Source organism: Nyctereutes procyonoides, unplaced genomic scaffold (genome assembly GCF_905146905.1).
Source record: "Nyctereutes procyonoides isolate TBG_1078 unplaced genomic scaffold, NYPRO_anot_genome, whole genome shotgun sequence".
NCBI classification, from domain to species: domain Eukaryota; kingdom Metazoa; phylum Chordata; class Mammalia; order Carnivora; family Canidae; genus Nyctereutes; species Nyctereutes procyonoides.
This window is the reverse complement of record NW_026575020.1, coordinates 24,950,518-24,968,698: the sequence shown is the minus strand read 5'-3', so window position 1 is coordinate 24,968,698 and position 18,181 is coordinate 24,950,518. Positions and strand designations below refer to the sequence as shown.

Below are 18,181 nucleotides of genomic sequence, written 5' to 3'. Positions count from 1 at the left end.
GGACCTAGGGTCAGCCGCCAAAGCCTGTAAGCCAACAAGTCCTCGAGGCCAGCGGCCATATCCACCTGAGACCCGGGGGGGTGGGGGTGGGGGTGGGGGTGGGGGGGTGTCCAGGGCATCAGGCACTGAAGAAGACGCCTCGGCGCGGGCTGCGCAGGCGCGGGAGTCTGTCGAGGGCCCCGGCACTCCAGGCTGCGCAGGCGCATGAGCGGCTCCCGGCGAGTCCCGACGGCGGCGGCGGCTACTGAGGGGCCGGGGCGTGGAGCAGCGGTGGCGGCGGCGGGCGGCTACGGAGCAGCCATGAGGGCCGGGCCCAGTCACCGACAGTGAGTGATGGTGGAAGAGGGGTGGACGCCGAGAGAGAAGAGGGGTGGCCTGGTGGAAGGATACCTCGACTTCGGAGCGGGAGGGGCTCTGTCGGAGGCGAAGGGGCGTGGGGGAGGGACAGTTTGAGGTGATGATGGGAGAATTTGGGGCATAGGTGGCCGGATCGCCCGCGCCGGGGCTGGACAGCTTGGCGGAGGGAAGGAGGTGAGTGCTGCAGGGGAGGGAGCCCTCGGCAGGGCAGTGTCCCGCGCTTCCCCGTTTGTCATCATCCCTTCCCCCAGGAGCTTTCGGTCGCCTCTCCCTTTCCGCTTCTTTCAGAGAATGGTCGCGGGGGGAGGGTGGTGGAGGATGAAAGCCCTGCTGGAGCAGAAGAAGCTAACTCTGATCCAGGCAGGGAAGGGCCGGTCGCCCGGAGTCATGGGCTTTTCTGGGTGGAGGATGGGAGTCGGGAGCCCTCTGTTTAAAGCTGGGAGGGATCTAGGGGAAAAAGCTAGGAGGCTTAGAGTCTGACAGGCTCGAAACCACGTCCACCATTGATAAGACTGATAGATATAATCTTGGGCCGGTCCCACTTAACCTTTCTGAACCTCTAAACATGTGGGGTGCTTCATTGGGCTGTTGCAAGCATCATGTATGTGCTTGAGATTGTTGATGAAGATTGTAAATTGTAGATACTATGCCGATGGTACTACATTACCACGATATTACTGGATTTTAGACCTTGCCATTATTAGTAGAATGATTGATTTCTTTGTCAAGGCGAAGCATATTGTTTGTAAAACCTCAGTAGGCACATATGTGCGTTCTACGTAGGCACGGTGGATCATGTGCAAAAATACCAGTTTGTGATGTGACTAATTAGCCATCAGACTTGTGTAGGAAAAATACTCTTGGGCATTTTTACAAATGGTGTGTAGCTCCTTACTCCAGAGGAAGGAAATAGAGAATGGAGGGGCCAATCTGTTAAATGCTTTCAGAACATGGCTTACTCATGTTCCTTGTCTTATAACACAGTTGGTATTAATGTGCTTTATTATGAGTTGAGACAACTAGTTTGAGACAAGCTGGGAGGGCTGCACAAAGGGGGATGTGCAAATACAATTTGTTATTTTTAAATTGTAAAAAACTTTTCTTTTGCTAGGGAGTTTCTGGTTGCTTGAGGGCCCTGTCTCTATTTAGGAGGTCAGATAAGCATATAGCAGCTTTTTCAGCTCCACTTTTTGTTACTCTGCCTGTGGAACCTCCAGGGTGGAGTGTCTTTCAGAGAAAGACAGAAGCAGCTGTGCAAGAGCCAGGAGGTGGCTGGTTCTTTTCTGAGAGGCTGAAGGAGCACTCATGAGGCTTTGTTGTTATTCTTGTTGTTATTTAGGGTAGACAAAGCAGAGGACAGAGTTAAACCTTGTGCTTCTAGAGAGAGAAAATGGCTTTCTAGCCACTGCTTTTGAAAGAGATGAAACTTCTTTCAGAAGGACAGAAGGAGACGGATGCTTCAGCTTTTGCTGGCTATGAAGATTGATTGAAAGCTTGAAATGGAGAGGCCTTTTGGAAGTTAGTGAGTGATTTGTCTTTAATCTGAGCAAAGGTAGGGGAGTGGCTGTACTAGATCCTTAAAGATTCTCAGATAAGAACGGTGAATTATTTTATAGGAATGGGGGAAATGAACCCCAGGTGTCTTTAACTTCTCCGTCTGGTAAAACTTGTTTTACCTCTTTTTCCTGGAAATGCACAGTGATAGGTCATCTTTAAGTTTTTGCTCTAGTTCCTTGGTTCTCTCGGTAATTATCCATAACATTGATTCTTCTTTTTTTAAAGGATAATTTAAAAATGAAAGCACTTGTTACTCTTTTCATTGGTCTTTTACAGAATACAAATTTATTCTGTTTTTGACTCCCACACAGAAGATGAAATAGAGGTATAAAATGTTAGAGCTGGCCTCGCTGTCCTATTTTATTTTAATAATTGGATATTTGTTTTTAATTTTGGTAATGTATTTTTCCCTCTACTGGAAATTTCCATTGGTTCAAATAATTCCATAATGCCGTCTGTGTTATGTTAAAATGATAGAGGTTTGTTCAGCTGTGAAGAGAATTTCCTGTCCTTTCTATTCTTTTTTCCTATTTGTGGTTATTTTTATGTAGTAGATGAACCAAATAGAATCTTCCCCTGCGGGAGAGAAAGGGCATGGTCAGTGCTTTGATTACCTGTTATGTGAGCAGTCTGTCATAAGTGGGGAAGTAAAGGGTGCCTGGGTGGTACAGTTAAGCGTTGGACTCTTGGTTTCAGCTCAGGTCATGATCTCAGGGTCCTGAGATGGAGCCTGCATCAAACTCCGTGCTCAGCATGGAGTCTGCTTGGAATTCTTCCTCTCCCTCTCTGCCACTGCTGCTTGTGCATGCTCTCTCTCTTTCAAATCTTTAAATAAGTAAAATATTCTAACAACAATAAAAACAAGTGGGAATGTCAGGACTTTTCATAAGTCTCTGAGAAAGCAAGGGCTAAAAAGGAATTAATGGTTACTAACTCATTTTTATTCTGATAAAATTAGTAATTAAAAAAAATCTCATGCCTTGGGATTTAATTAATTAACTAATTAATTAATTAAGCAGACTCTACACCCACTACAGTGCCCAACTTGGAACTTGAATTCACAACCCTGAGATCAAATGTGGGATCCTTAACCAACTGAACTGCCACTCAGGTGCCCCATGGGAAAACTTTTTAAAATAGTCTATTTAAAAGCAAAATTATGATGTTAAGAAATAACAAAATTATAGTATTTTTACCTCTTTTTTTACTTTGAATATTTGCTTGTGAACAGAATCTTTGTTCCTTTAGAGCCCTTTTGATCTTGCCACCCATTCCCAAACTGAATTGTCCTTTGTGATACTTTCACAGCTGCTAATAATTGAGCACAAAGGTTTTTTTGTTGTTTTTTGTCATGTTTGGTTCTTTTTTTTTTTTTTAATTTAATTTAATTTATTTATGATAGTCACAGAGAGAGAGAGAGAGAGAGAGGCAGAGACACAGGCAGAGGGAGAAGCAGGCTCCATGCACCGGGAGCCCGATGTGGGATTCGATCCCGGGTCTCCAGGATCGCGCCCTGGGCCAAAGGCAGGCGCCGAACCGCTGCGCCACCCAGGGATCCCGTCATGTTTGGTTCTTGATAGAGTGCTAAAAACTTTAAGGGAGGGTTATAAGGGAAGACATTAAAAAGGAAAAGTAAAGAGGAAAGAGATTTAACTTAGTGAATTTGTAGGTTATTCTGGTGTTTGGAGGGTGAAGGATTCAAGAATGGATATATGATTCAGAGTAGCCTTCTGAGGACCCAGTTTTGCTTACCAGTGTTTAGCACAGTACATAGTGGCCCTAGAATAATTGCTCTTTAAATATTTACTGAATGGGGGCCCTGCCTGGGTGGCTTGGTTAGTTAAGCGTTTGACTCTGATTTTGGCTCAGGTCAGGATTTCAGGATTGTGAGATCCAGCCCATGTTGGGCTGGTACTTGATGGGGAATCTGCTTAGATTCTTTTCCTCTACCCCTCCCCCAGTTGTCTTAAGTGTGCTTCATCTCTCTCAGATAAGCAAATAAATCTTTTTTTTTTTTAAGATTTTATTTATTTATTTACAGAGACACACAGAGAGAGAGAGTGAGAGGCAGAGACACAGGCAGAGGGAGAAGCAGGCTCCATGCAGAGAGCCTGATGTGGGACTTGATCCAGGGTCTCCAGGATCATGCCCTGGGCTGCAGGCGGCGCCAAACCGCTGTACCACCGGGGCTGCCCAAATAAGCAAATAAATCTTAAATAAAAAATATTTGTTGAATGGAAAAATGATAACCAGCAGTATAAATCATAATCCACAAACGTGAGTTCAAATCTTCTGCAACTTTGTGAATCTTTGAATGAGTTTACTTCTGTTTCTTAACCTCAGTTTCTCCATCTGTAATAACTGTACTTACTGCATGGGTTGTTTTGAGGGTTAAATGTATTAGTACAAGTAAAATGCTTAGGATAGTACTTAATACTTAGCAAATGCTGAATAAATGCTATCTAACTAGTATTTGTTGAGTGCTTAAATCTATGCTGGTCGGAGATGTTTATAATGTAGCCCTTGCTCTCTCAATTTACAGTTTAGTGGAGGAAAAAGAAGTATATAAAGTAATTGCTACAGAGTCTAATACCTTATTTCATCAAATCTGTGGTGTTAGGTTGTAAAGCTCACAGTTACTTTAACAAGAAAGAAAGAAATGCTGCTAATGAGACTGGCATGCCATCAGTTGTAAGATATATCCTGTTTTTAAAGAAATGTGGGAAGAACAGTATGTCTTAGAATTGATGAAATACAGTATGTGCTCTACTAGAGGGAGGTACAACTTGTGAGAGCTGATGGAAGTCTGGGTGCAAGTATTGTCAGTAAAGGCCCCTTGCATAACCTGTGTGATGCTCATAGATGGACAAGGTAGGTAGGGCATTCCAAGCAGAGAGTCAAGTCTGAAAATGGAAAGGGAGAGGGCATGATTGATGTGTACCACCATATCAGGACAAGAAGGTGGAGGAAATGAGCTAAGACTTTGGCAGAGTAGCATTGTATAATGCAGCAGAGCAGGACAGGAAGCTTAGAACATTTTCAGAAGACATGAGCCTGATTCTTGGGTTTCAACTCCTAAAATGTAATAGGAACTCTAAAAAGATGATACTAATATAATAAAGTGGGAAGTGAGAGTAGTGTGAGAAGCAAAGTGGCCAGGGAAAGGGTTGAAGCTTCATAGCTGACCAGAGTGGGGATAAGTGTGAAGTCACTGTACTAATGATGAGAGGTGAATGCTTTCTCAGCAGAGAAGTGTTTAATATCTATTTCTGTCTTTTCACTGTCTATCAAGTCTTGATTATGCCCCCTTTTTAAACATTTTTTTTAAATTTTATAAATTATTCTTTTTTTTTTTAAGATTTTATTTATTTATTCATGATAGTCACACAGAGAGAGACAGAGAGGCAGAGACACAGGCAGAGGGAGAAGCAGGCTCCATGCAGAGAGCCCGACGTGGGATTCGACCCCGGGTCTCCAGGATCGTCCCCCGGGCCAAAGGCAGGCACCAAACCACTGTGCCACCCAGGGATCCCCATTTTTTTTTTAAATTTTTAAAATTTATTTATGATAGTCACAGAGAGAGAGAGAGAGAGAGAGAGAGGGGCAGAGACACAGGCAGAGGGAGAAGCCGGCTCATTGCACCAGGAGCCCGACATGGGACTCGATCCCGGGCCTCCAGGATCGCGCCCTGGGCCAAATGCAGGCACCAAACCGCTGCGCCACCCAGGGATCCCCCCTTTTTAAACATTTATTTTATTTTATTTTATTTTTTGATTATGCCCCTTTTAGAGCTTTGTAGCTTCGAGTGATAGGAAATACAACTCAAGAGAAAAAATGCTAAATTTTCTTTATTAAAAATGCATTTAGGGGGCACCTGAGTGACGGTGTTAAGCATCTGCCTTTTTTTTTTTTTTTTTAATTTTTTTTATATTTATGATAGTCACATAGAGAGAGAGAGAGGCAGAGACACAGGCAGAGGGAGAAGCAGGCTCCATGCACCGGGAGCCCGACGTGGGATTCGATCCCGGGTCTCCAGGATCGTGCCCTGGGCCAAAGGTAGGCGCCAAACCGCTGCACCACCCAGGGATCCCAAGCATCTGCCTTTGACTCAGGTCATGATTCTGGGGTCCTGGGATCCAGCCCTGTACTGTAGGGCTCCTTGCTCAGTAGGGAGTTTGGTTCTCCTTCTCCCCTTCTCCCTGCTTGTGCTATCTCTGTCTCAAAAAGTTAGGGCAACCCTGGTGGCTCAGCAGTTTAGCACCACCTTCAACCCAGGGCCTGATCCTGGAGACCCAGGATCGGGTCCCACATCGGGCTCCCTGCATGGAGACTGCTTCTCCCTCTGCCTGTTTCTCTGCCTCTCTCTCTCTCTCTCTCTCTCTCTCTCTCTCTCTCTCTCTATGTCTATCATGAATAAATAAATAAAATCTTAAATAAAATCTTTTAAAAAATGCATTTATTTTTATTTTATATATTTTTTAAAGTTTTATTTATTAAAAAAAAAGTTTTATTTATTTAAGTAGTATCTGTACCCCAGTATGGAGCTCAAACTCATGACCCCAAGGTCAGGAATCACATGCCCTTCCATCCGAGCCAGGTAGGTGCCCCTAAAAACGCATTTATTTATTTATTTATTTATTTATTTATTTATTTATTTATTTATTTTAAAAGTAGGCTTTGAGACACCTATGTCACTCAGCAGTTGGGCGTCTGCCTCCGGCTCAGGTCGTGATCCGGGATCGAGCCCTGCATCAGGCTCCTTGCGTGGAGCCTGCTTCTCCCTCTGCCTATGTCTCTGCCTCTCTCTCTCTCTCTCTCTCTCTCTCTCTGTCTCTCATGAATAAATAAATAAAATTTTAAATTAAAAAAAATCTTAAATAAAAATAAATGAAGTAGGCTTCATGCCCAGTGTGGAGCCCAATGTGGGGCTTAAACTCACTACATGGATGAAGACCTGAACTGAGACCAAGAGTCATATACTTAACTGAGTCACTCGGGCACCCTTAAAAATGCATTTAATACAAGGAGGGCAATAAGTTACCAGATTTAAGGTTCAGTTATAAAATGGTGGTTTAGTATAGCATTGTATTGTACTGTTTCATGGGAAAATATAGGTCATTTAAAGAGTGGTTTAATAAACTTAGTTACTAAGTTTCTGGCTACTAACCCTGAAGTTAGTAGGGAAAAATATGAAAAAGTAGAAATAGCATGAATTCGTGTGGTGTCTTTTCTTTTCACCCGTAAACCAAAACCAGGTTTGAATGTCTTAAGCTTTTTGGTCTCTGGTCTCTTTTTTTTTTTTTTTTTTTTAATTTTTATTTATTTATGATAGTCACAGATTGAGAGAGAGAGGCAGAGACACAGGCAGAGGGAGAAGCAGGCTCCATGCACCGGGAACCCGACGTGGGACTCGATCCCGGGTCTCCAGGATCGCGTCCTGGGCCAAAGGCAGGCGCCAAACCGCTGCACCACCCAGGGATCCCTCTGGTCTCTTTTTTTAAAAAATTTTTAAAATTTTTTTATTTATTTATGATAGTCACACACACAGTGAGAGAGAGGCAGAGACATAGGCAGAGGGAGAAGCAGGTCCCATGCACCAGGAGCCCGACGTGGGATTCGATCCCGGGTCTCCAGGATCGTGCCCTGGGCCAAAGGCAGGCGCTAAACCGCTGCGCCACCCAGGGATCCCGGTCTCTGGTCTCATTAAAAAATGTTGGAATTGGGGATCCCTGGGTGGCGCAGTGGTTTGGCGCCTGCCTTTGGCCCAGGGCGTGATCCTGGAGACCCGGGATCGAATCCCACGTCGGGCTCCTGGTGCATGGAGCCTGCTTCTCCCTCTGCCTGTGTCTCTGCCTCTCTCTCTCTCTCTCTCTCTCTGTGACTATCATAAATAAATAAAAATTAAAAAAAATCCTGCTTTAAAAAAAAAAGTTGGAATTGATCCTTTCAGCAATCAAATTCAGCAGACATTTAAGTGTCTACTGTGTGTTAGGCATTGTGCTAGGCACTGGAATTAAAAATATGAATAATTCTTGTTTGTAAGGATGAATCTTAGAGACTCATCGTGGGGCCTGAACTCATGACAACCAAGATCAAGCGTCGTATGCTCTACCAACTGAGCCAGGCAGGTGCCCCTGAAAAGCACACGTTTTAAAAAAATATTTTAATTGGTTAATTAATGTGTGTGTTTATTTTTTTTTAATTTAAAAAGATTATTTATTTGAGAGAGAGCGAGCGAGCGAGCATGCAGTAGGGAAGAGGCAGAGGGAGAATGTGTCCTGACTCTGCACTGAGTGTAAAGTCCTACCCAGGGCTCTATCTCTCCACTCCAAGATCATGATCTGAGCTGAAACTAAGAGTCCAGTGCTTAACTGACTGCAACACCCAGGGCCCCCTGTTTATTTTCTTTAGTAATCTCTACATACAATCTGGGGCTCACACTCACAACCCTGAGATCTAGTTACATGTTCTACCAACTGAGCCAGCCAGGCACCCCAAGAGCGCACATTTTAATTAGAGACTAATGCATAAATGATTATGAATTAGCATAGTAAGTGCTATCCTAGAGATTTGCACTAAGTACTGTGGGACCACTGGTGGGAGGATGGGATGGTTGAAAAAAGCTTCCTAGAGAAAGACTTGGGTCTTATTATCTTTTAAGATTTTATTTATTTATCCACAAGAGACACAGAGAGAGAGGCAGAGACATAGGCAGAGGGAGGAGAAGCAGGCTCGGTTCAGGGAGCCCGATGCAGGACTCGATCCCAGGACCCCAGGATCACTCCCTGAGCTGAAGGCAGACGCTTAACCGCTGAGCCACCCAGGCGTCCCGAGTTGGGTCTTATTTATTTGTTTAATTTTTAGAGATTTACTTGTTTATTTATTTGAGAGAGAAAGCATGGGAAGGGCAGAAGGAGAGGGAGCTTTATGGGAATCTCAAGCAGACTCCATGCTGAGTGGGGAACCCTACGTGGGGTTCAGTTTCATGACCTTGAGATCATGACCTGAGGCAAAACCAAGAGTCAGGTGCTCAATAGACTGAGCCGCCCAGGCACCTCAGGGTTAGTTGGGTTTTAGAGGATGAATACAATTTAGCTGCTTCAACAAAAAAAGGATTAGAGAGGATAGTGTTTCAAAATACAGAGAACGGCTTGCATAAGGGCACTGAGGTATAGGAGTATGGACCTGTGGGCCAGTGGTTTAATGTGGCTAGATCATGGAGCATGAGGAAGGAATGAAATGAAGTGAGGTGAAGTGAGTTGAAAGATACCGGATTGTGAATGGCCTTGGTGAGGGGTCTGAATTTTGTTTTGTAGATGCTAGGGAGTTACAGGAGAGTTTTTAGTCAGGTAAGGAACACATTCAGATCACTGTTTAAGAAAAGTAACACTGTTGGCAGTGTGGAAGTTAGATTTTAAAGGGTGAAATTGGCTCAGGGAGACTAATTGGTTATGAAACTTGGTGTGATGATCACTTTAGAGATCTTGAAGATCTCAATTACAGTGGTAATGGTGAATTGTAAACAGGTTAAAGACCTTTTTAGGAGACTGACCAGGAGGATCTTACTGACTTTATTATGTTGGGGAATGTGTAAGGGAGAAGGAGTTGTCAAAGATGAATTTGAATTTGCTTGCTTGGGCAACTAAATGAATGGCGAGGTCATTAACTAAGGTAGGTAATACAGGGGTAAGACAGTGTTACATTTGAGGGAAAATGAATTTGATTTAGGTATATTAGATTTGAGGTGTCAGGAAAATCCAGGAGCAAATGTCCAATAAACTTCTGGATATTTGGGGATCCCTGGTTTGGGCCTGCCTTCGGTCCAGGGCATGATCCTGGAGTCCCGGGATTGAGTCCCGCATCGGGCTCCCTGCATGGAGCCTGCTTCTCCCTCTGCCTGTGTCTCTGCCTCTCTCTCTCTCTCTCTCTCTCTCTCTGTGTGTGTGTCTCATGAATAAATAAATAAAATCTTAAAAAAACAAACTTCTAGATATTTGGGTCTTGAGTTTAGTAGAAAGGTTTAGAGTGGAGATACAGATCTAGATCTAGATATCATTAGAGTATAAATAATAGTTAAAGTCAGTGTGATTACCCTGTGAGTCTGTGTTCCAGCTGCTTTGTATGCTATTCATTCACATCATCTGGAGGGATTGGCGTTATGGGAATGTGGTACTAAGTATCTTTTCTTTGGTAGTAATTCAGACAGTGCTAATACTTTTCCTTATTTTTCCATTTTTTTAAAGTTTTAATTTAAAGGGATTATAGGGGAAAGGAGGGAAAATGAGTGGGAAAAATTAGAGAGGGTGACAAAACATGAGAGACTCCTAAGTCTGGGAAAAGAATAAGGGGTAGTGTAAGGGGAGGTGGGCGGGGGGATGGAGTGACTGGGTGATGGACACTTGATGGGATGAGTACTGGGTGTTATACTATGTGTTGGCAAATCGAACTACAATAAAAAAAATTAAAAAATAGGGTAGCCCCGGTGGCTCAGCGGTTTAGCGCTGCCTTCAGCCCAGGGCATGATCCTGGAGACCTGGGATCGAGTCCCGCGTCGGGCTCCCTGCTTGGAGCCTGTTTCTCTGACTCTGCCTGTGTCTCTGCCTCTCTCTCTCTCTCTCTCTCTCTCTCTCTCTCTCTCTCTCTCTCATGAATAAATAAATAAAATCTTTTAAAAAATTAAAAATAAAGTTTTATTTTTTTACCCATGAGAGACACAGAGGCAGAGGGAGAAGCAGGCTCCCTATGAAGAGCCTGATTTGGGACTCAATCCCAAGACCCCCGGTTCATGACCTGAGAGGAAGGCAGATGCTCAACCACTGAACCACCCAGGTGCCCCATTTATTTATTCATTTAAGTAATTTCTACACCCACCCAACATGGGGCTTGAACCCATGACCCCAAGATGGAGTTGCATGCTGCTCTATCAACTGATCTAGCTGGGCTCCCCAGTGAAATTTTCTTTTCCTCTTTTTTTTTTTTTTTTTTAAAGATTTTATTTATTTATTCATTAGAGACACAGGCAGAGAGAGAAGCAGGCTCCTCAACAGGAGCCCGATGCGGGACTTTATCCCAGGACCCTGGGAACCACAACCTGAGCCAAAGGCAGATGCTTAACCCCTGAGCCACCCAGGTGCCCCTCCTTTCCCTTTTCCTTCCCTTCCCCTTCCTTAAGTAGGCTCCACACCCAATGTGGAGCTTGAAGTCATGACCCTGAGATCAAGAGACTCCTGCTCTACCGACTGATCCAGCCAGGTACCCTGAAAACTCCTTTTTCCAACATCAGTTATAAATATAGGAGGGAAAGGAGTCTATTCCACTAAATGCCTCTGATTGGAAACTAGATGTTTTTTATGAACTAGAACCTCAGCAGACCACAGGACAATTTTGAACCAGTGCCAGGTTGGTTCAGAGTTGGGATTAGGAATTCAAGCCAACTGTCTCATCTGCTACTCCGTAGCTTTTTCACCAGTTATATAAGAACTGAAAACACTGAAATAAATATACCGAATGATAAGTGAAAGATACACATGCTGTTGTTTTCTGGAAGGGCAGTTTCCTATGATTTAGGTGCTTTTGAAATAAAAGGAAAAACATGTTTTATGAAAGGAAGTAATATGCATAGTATCTAAAGTTGTTGGTTGACTTTACTAAACATTTTAAATATTGACATTAAACAGGATGCCTGGCTTTGACAGGAGAATCAAATGCTGGAAATCACAGACATCCCTAGGGTCTCAACTTGATTCAAGACGTAACTCCCCATACCTCTCCTTTTCTCCCTTTCCTTGGAGATTTACAGTTAAAGAGAAAATTGATTCTGTAGGTAGGTTTTCTTTTTACCTCTTTATAATGGAAAATTCCAAATAAAAGCAAGAGTAAACATCGGTATAATGAATTCCTATCACTGTTACAGTAATTGTCAATTCGTGTCCATCTTGTGTTATCTATGTTGCTCCTACTGATTAACCTACCCAAGGTATTTTTAAACAAATCCCAGATTCATAAATTAATATTTCTGTATATTTCTCTAAAAGATAAGGACTAAAAGAAAAATCCCACAAAAAATAACAAGCATTTCTTTTTTGTTTAGTTTTATTATTTATTTGTTTTAAAGACTGTTCATTTTAGGGAGAGCATGTGCAAGCAGGTGGGGGGGGGAGCAGAGGGAAAGGGGGAGGGAGATAATCTCTAGTAGACAACATGCTGAGCCCAGCATGGGGCTTGATCCCTCCACCCTGATATCATGACCTTAGCCAAAACCAGGAGTCAGGCACTTAACTGACTGAGCCACTCAGGCCCCCCTATTTATCTAGAGTGATGTTAGAGGTCCTCAGGGTACAGTAGAAACATGTTAACCCTTGATGCATATTTGGGGGATCAATAAATGCTTGTGGATGGAGGAATGTCCTCCAGGAAAGACCTGAAGGGTGAGTAGGAATTAGATGAAGAATGAGGGAAGTTTACTGACAGCAGAGGGACCGTTGTTTGTAAAACACAAGAAGTTTGGGAAGCCTGGGTGGTTCAGTTGCTTAAGCCTCCAACTTTGTTTTTTTTTTAAGGTTTTTTTTTTTTTTAATTTATTCATAGAGACAGAGAGGCAGAGACATAGGCAGAGGGAGACGCAGGCTCTATGCAGGGAGCTCAATGCAGGACTCAATACTGGGACTCCAGGATCACGCCCTGAGCTGAAGGCAGGCACTCAACCGCTGAGCCACCCCGGCATACCCAAGCCTCCAACTTTGGCTCAGCTCATGATCTTAAGGTCCTGGGATTGAGCCCTGTGTCAGGCTCTGCACTCAGTGTGGTATCTGCTTGAGGATTCTCTCCTTTCCCTCTGCCTCTGCCCGCCTCCACCCCCATTTGTGCACACTCATGTGTTCTCTCTCTCACGCTCAGGTACCCCTGAAGTATTTTTCTTAACTTCTGCACAACTGTAGGAAATCCCAGAGCAGCTGTGCAAGTAAAAAATCAGAATTTTAAAAAATAAACAAGATTTTCAACCCTTGCGCCGCTCCATCTTTGTTAAAAGTAATCCTAGGCAGCTTATTCCCGCCTAAAAGTAGACACTTTTGGGGAAGGTTTAAAAAGTCTTTGACAGGGGATCCCTGGGTGGCTCAGCGGTTTGGCGTCTGCCTTCCACCCAGGGCATGATCCTGGAGTACCGGGATCGAGTCCCATGTCGGGCTCCTTGCATGGAGCCTGCTTCTCCCTCTGCCTGTGTCTCTGCCTCTCTCTCTCTCCCTCTCTCTCTCTCATGAATAAATGAATAAAATCTTAAAAAAAAAAGTCTTTTACAGCTAATTGTAAAATTTATGTAGAAAGGCAAAGGGACCAAGGCAGCCAAAACAATTTTGAAAAAGGATGACAAAGTTGGAAGATTCATACTGCCTGATTTCAAGACTTACTGAAAGGTCCGATAGTATGATTTTGGCAAAAGGATAGTTTGACAGATCAATGAAAAAATAGAAAGTCCAGAAATAGACCATATGTTTAATAGACTATTAAATATAGCCATTTGATTTTTTTACAGAGGTACAAAGGCAAATCAAAAGAGAAAAGATAAATTTAACAATGAGTTGTTGGAACAACTGGATATCTATAAGTAAAAGAAAAACTGTAACCCAACCTATACTTCATACCATATGTAAAAATTAACTTAAAATTGATCATAGACCTATATGTAAAATGGAAAACTATAAAATATTTGAAATAAAACAGGAGAAAAATCTTTGTTACCTTGAGTTAGGTAAAGAGGTCTTAGATACAAACCAAAAACAAGATCCATAAAATTGAAAAAAGTTGATAAATTGAACTTCATCAAAATTTAAAACTCCCTGGGATACCTGGGTGACTCTGTGGTTGAGCATCTGTCTTGGGCTCAGGTGATCCCGGGATCCAAGATCGAGTCCCACATTAGGCTCCTTGCAGGGAGCCTGCTTCTTCCTCTGCCTATGTCTCTGCCTCTCTCTGTGTCTCTCATGAATAAATAAAATCTTAAAAATTTTTAAACCTTTACTCTGTAAAAGATACTAAATGAAAAAATAAGAGATGGAGTGCCTGGCTGGCTCAGTTGGTAGAGCATGTGACTTTTGATCTCAGGGTTGTGAATTTGAGCCCTATGTTGGGCATGGAGCTTACTTTACTTCTTTTTCTTTATTTTTTAAACATTTTATTAATTTATTTGACAGAGGACAAGTAGGCAGAGTGGCAGGCAGAGAGAGCACAGAGCCTGGTGTGTAGCTCAATCCTGGGATCATGACGTGAGCCAAAGGCAGACGCTTCACTGAGCCACTCAGGGGCTCCATGGAGCTTACTTTAAAAAAAAAAAAAAAAGACACAGAATGGGAGAAAACATTTGCAAGTCATAGATCAGACATGCATAGACTCATATCTAGAATGAATAAAGAGCTCACAGCTCATCAAGAAGCAAAGAGCACCATAAAACGAGTGAAAGATTTGAATAACTTCATTGGAGAAGATAGTGGCTGGTGAGAGTGAGGGAGTAGGGGAGTGAGGGAGCTGGGTGAGAGTGAGGGAGTAGCGGAGGGGCAGAGGGTTAGAGCCTTAAGCAGGCTCCATGCTCAGCAGTGCAGAGCCCAGTGTGGCGCTGGATCCCATGACTGAGATTGTGACCTGAGCTGAAATCAAGAGGCAGACACTTAACTGACTAAGTGACCAAGGTGGCCCTGGAGAAGATAGATTGATAACAGGTAAGTGTGTGAGATTGTGCTCAGCATCTCAGTTATTAGAAAAATGCAAATTAAAATCATAATGAGATATACCATTAGAATGGCTAAAAAACAATAACAAAAGAAACTGACTAGAGTATGGGCTGGCAGGGATGTGGAACAACTAGAACTTTGGAAAACACTGTGGTGATTTCTTACTAAGTAAAACATACATTTAACATATGACCCAAGTATTTACCCAAGTGAAATGACAACCTATGACATAAAAACCTACATGTGAATATTTATAGCAGCTTTATTTGTACTTAAACGAAAACTAGAAACAACCTGAATACTCTTCAACTTCAGTATGGATAAACCAACTGTGATATATTCACAGTATAATAGTATTTAGCAATAAAAAGGAACTGTTTATATATGCAATAACATGAATGAATCTCATATGCATTATGGTAAGTGAAAGAAGCCAAACTCAAAAGGCTATTCACTATATGATTGAATTTATTTTTTTTAAATATATTTTTAAAGGTTTTATTTATTTATTCATGAGAGGGACAGAGAGAGAGAGGCAGAGGTACAGGCAGAAGGAGAAGCAGGAATCCCAATGTGGGACTAGATCCCAGAACCCCAGGATTGCGTCCTGGGCCGAAAGCACGTGTTAAACCGCTGAGCCACCCAGGGATCCCCCATATGTTTGAATTTATATTTTGATTGGTTTTCATGGGCTAAGGGTAGGGGAATTCTTTTTTTTTTAAAGATTTTATTTATTGATTCATGAGAGACACAGAGAGGCAGAGACACAGGCAGAGAGAGAAACAGGCTCCCCATGGGGAGCTCAATGTGAGACTCAATCCCAGGACCCTGGGATCATGACCCAAGCTGAAGGCAGATGCTCAACCACTGAGCCACCCAGGTGCCCCAGGGGAATATTTTATTACAAAGTGATAGGATGAAGATATTTTTTTTTATTCTATTTATTCATGAGAGAGACACACATACACACACACACAGAGAGAGAGAGAGAGAGAGAGAGAGAGAGAGAGAGGCAGAGACACAGGCAGAGGGAGAAGCAGGCTCCATGCACCGGGAGCCCGACGTGGGATTCGATCCCGGGTCTCCAGGATCGCGCCCTGAGCCAAAGGCAGGCGCCAAACCGCTGCGCCACCCAGGGATCCCTAGTATATTTTAAATAACTTAAAAAATATGTTGTGTGTTGGTGCTTGGCTGGCTCAGTAGAGCATGTGGCTCTTGATCTAGGGGTTGTGAGTTTGAGGCCCACATTGGGTGTAGATAGAGCCTGCTTTAAGAAAAAGGATGCAGGGATCCCTGGGTGGCGCAGCGGTTTGGCGCCTGCCTTTGGCCCAGGGCGCGATCCTGGAGACCCGGGATCGAATCCCACGTCGGGCTCCCGGTGCATGGAGCCTGCTTCTCCCTCTGCCTGTCTGTCTGTCTGTCTGTCTGTCTGTCTCTCTCTCTCTCTCAAATAAATAAAAATTAAAAAAAAAAAAAAGATGCAGGACACCTTGGGTGGCTCTGTGGTTGAGCATCTGCCTTTGGCTCAGGGCATGATCCCAGAGTCCCAGGATCGAATCCCACATTAAGCTTCCTGTATGGAGCCTGCTTCTCCCTCTGCCTATGTCTCTGCCTCTCTCTGTGTGTCTCTCATGAATAAATTAATAAAACCTTAAAAAGAAAAAAGACTTCAGGAATATTTTTCCATTTATTTTTACTTATTTGTTAAGTTTGCTTATTCTCAATCATAATGCTACTAGCTTTCCTTCCCCACTATCTTCCTATCCTGGGACACTGCTGTGTCACCTAAAGATATGTTGTCTACTTCTGTGCATGAGAAAGTACAGGAAGACATTTATCAAGGTAATTGGGGGATACATGAATATCATCCAAAATCTAGCCAAGCTATCTGTTCTCCTAGGTATTACTTAATGAACTGAAGCTTGGACATTCAGAATATTGTGGCAGGACACATCCTTTAAATTCTTGGAAATTAAGTATTATAGCTCCTAGGTGAGTGTGGGTTTTCAGATTTATTAAGACATTGAGAAAATAGGCTGTGATTTTTGAGCAGCTGGACCAGGCCCAATATTGACTAACAGTGTTTTCCCATCTGTTTGGCCATCTATCCTCTTCCCTCTACTACCACTTTCTTGTGAGAGGCAATTTGAACTTTTGCTAGTGTTTCTGGTTCACGTCTGCTCTTTTTTTCCACAAGTACTCTGGTTTTCCACCAGATCTCAAATTTCTAAGTAAGGATGTAAGATAAAATAAGATCGTTCCTATTAGTAGGAGGTTGTTGGGTAAGTAGTTAGGCTCCTCGGTCTCACCTAAATAAACTTGCTCTTGGTAAATTGTTAATCCAGCCGATCTTAAGTCCCCTAGTATTCTCTCCCTTTCTCTCAAAGGCTATCAAGTGAAAGCTACCTTTACTTCTTTTTTCCACACCTACAGGCTTTACTGCATTCATGTTGGCCTTTCCTTTCTGTTCCATATTGTTAATCCCTCTGTGACCTTGTATCACTGTTTTTCTTTCATCTGAATCTTCAGCCTTTATGTCTGCATTTATTTTTTCCCCCAGTTCTTTGTCCCCCCCCAGTTATTGTTTCTCTTTTCCTAAAAGTAGTCTTCCACCAGTTGTCTTCACTTTCTCACAGCCTATTTATTCTTCAAGCACGTAATTTGATTTTGTCCCCACCACTCCCCTAAAATTGCTCTGCTCAGTGACCTAATTGTCAAACCCAGATGATGCTTTTCAATCCTTAGTGTGTTTTGCTTCTCTATTTCTTTTATTTGTTTAATTTATTTTTTGCTTCTCTGCTTCTTTTTCTTTCTTTCTTTCTTTCTTTTCTTTCTTTCTTTCTTTCTTTCTTTCTTTCTTTCTTTTTCTCTTTTTCTCTTTTTCTTTTTCTCTTTCTTTCTTTCTTTCTTTCTTTCTTTCTTTCGATTGTATCATTTATTTGAGAGAAAGAGAGATAGAGCACAAGCAGGGGGTGGGGAAAGGGAGAAACAGGCTCCCTGCTGGGTGGGTGGGTGGGCTCCATCCCAGGACCCCAGGATCATGACCTGAGCCAAAGGCAGATGCTTAACTGACTAAGCCACCCAGACGCTCCTTCTTTATTTTTATTTTTTAGGGAGAGAGGGGCAGAAGGAAAGTGAGAACGAATTCTAAGCAGGCTCCATGCCTTGTTCCATCTCATAAACCTGATATCATGACCTGAGCCAAAATCAAGAGTTGGATGCTTAGGACACCTGAGTGGTTCAGCGGTTGGGTATCTGTCTGCCTTTGGCTCAGGTTGTGATCCCAGGATCCGGGATTGAGTTTCACATCGAGCCCCCTGCGAGGAGCCTGCTTCTCCTTCTGCCTATGTCTCTGCCTCTCTCTTCTCTCTCTCTCTCTCTATGACTCATGAATAAATACATACATTTAAAAAAAAAAAGAGTTGGATGCTTAACCAATTGAGTCACGCAGGCATCCCATCTTTGCTGCTTTAGACTATGGATATCGTCCACACTTGGTTTTTCTCTTCCTATTCCTGTTCAGTCTCCCTCATAGTCTCCTTTTG

General features: G+C 43.0%; 1 protein-coding gene across 1 annotated transcript in view; it reads left to right on the top strand.

Annotated features, from left to right (window-relative positions):
* Nucleotides 1-207: 207 nt before the first annotated feature.
* FAM222B (family with sequence similarity 222 member B) overlaps nucleotides 208-18,181 on the top strand; it is a 76,735-nt gene continuing 58,761 nt past the window's right edge. The window contains exon 1 of the mRNA XM_055333715.1: nucleotides 208-326. The gene's annotated coding sequence lies outside the window, so the exon portion shown is untranslated. The remainder of the gene's footprint in view (nucleotides 327-18,181) is intronic.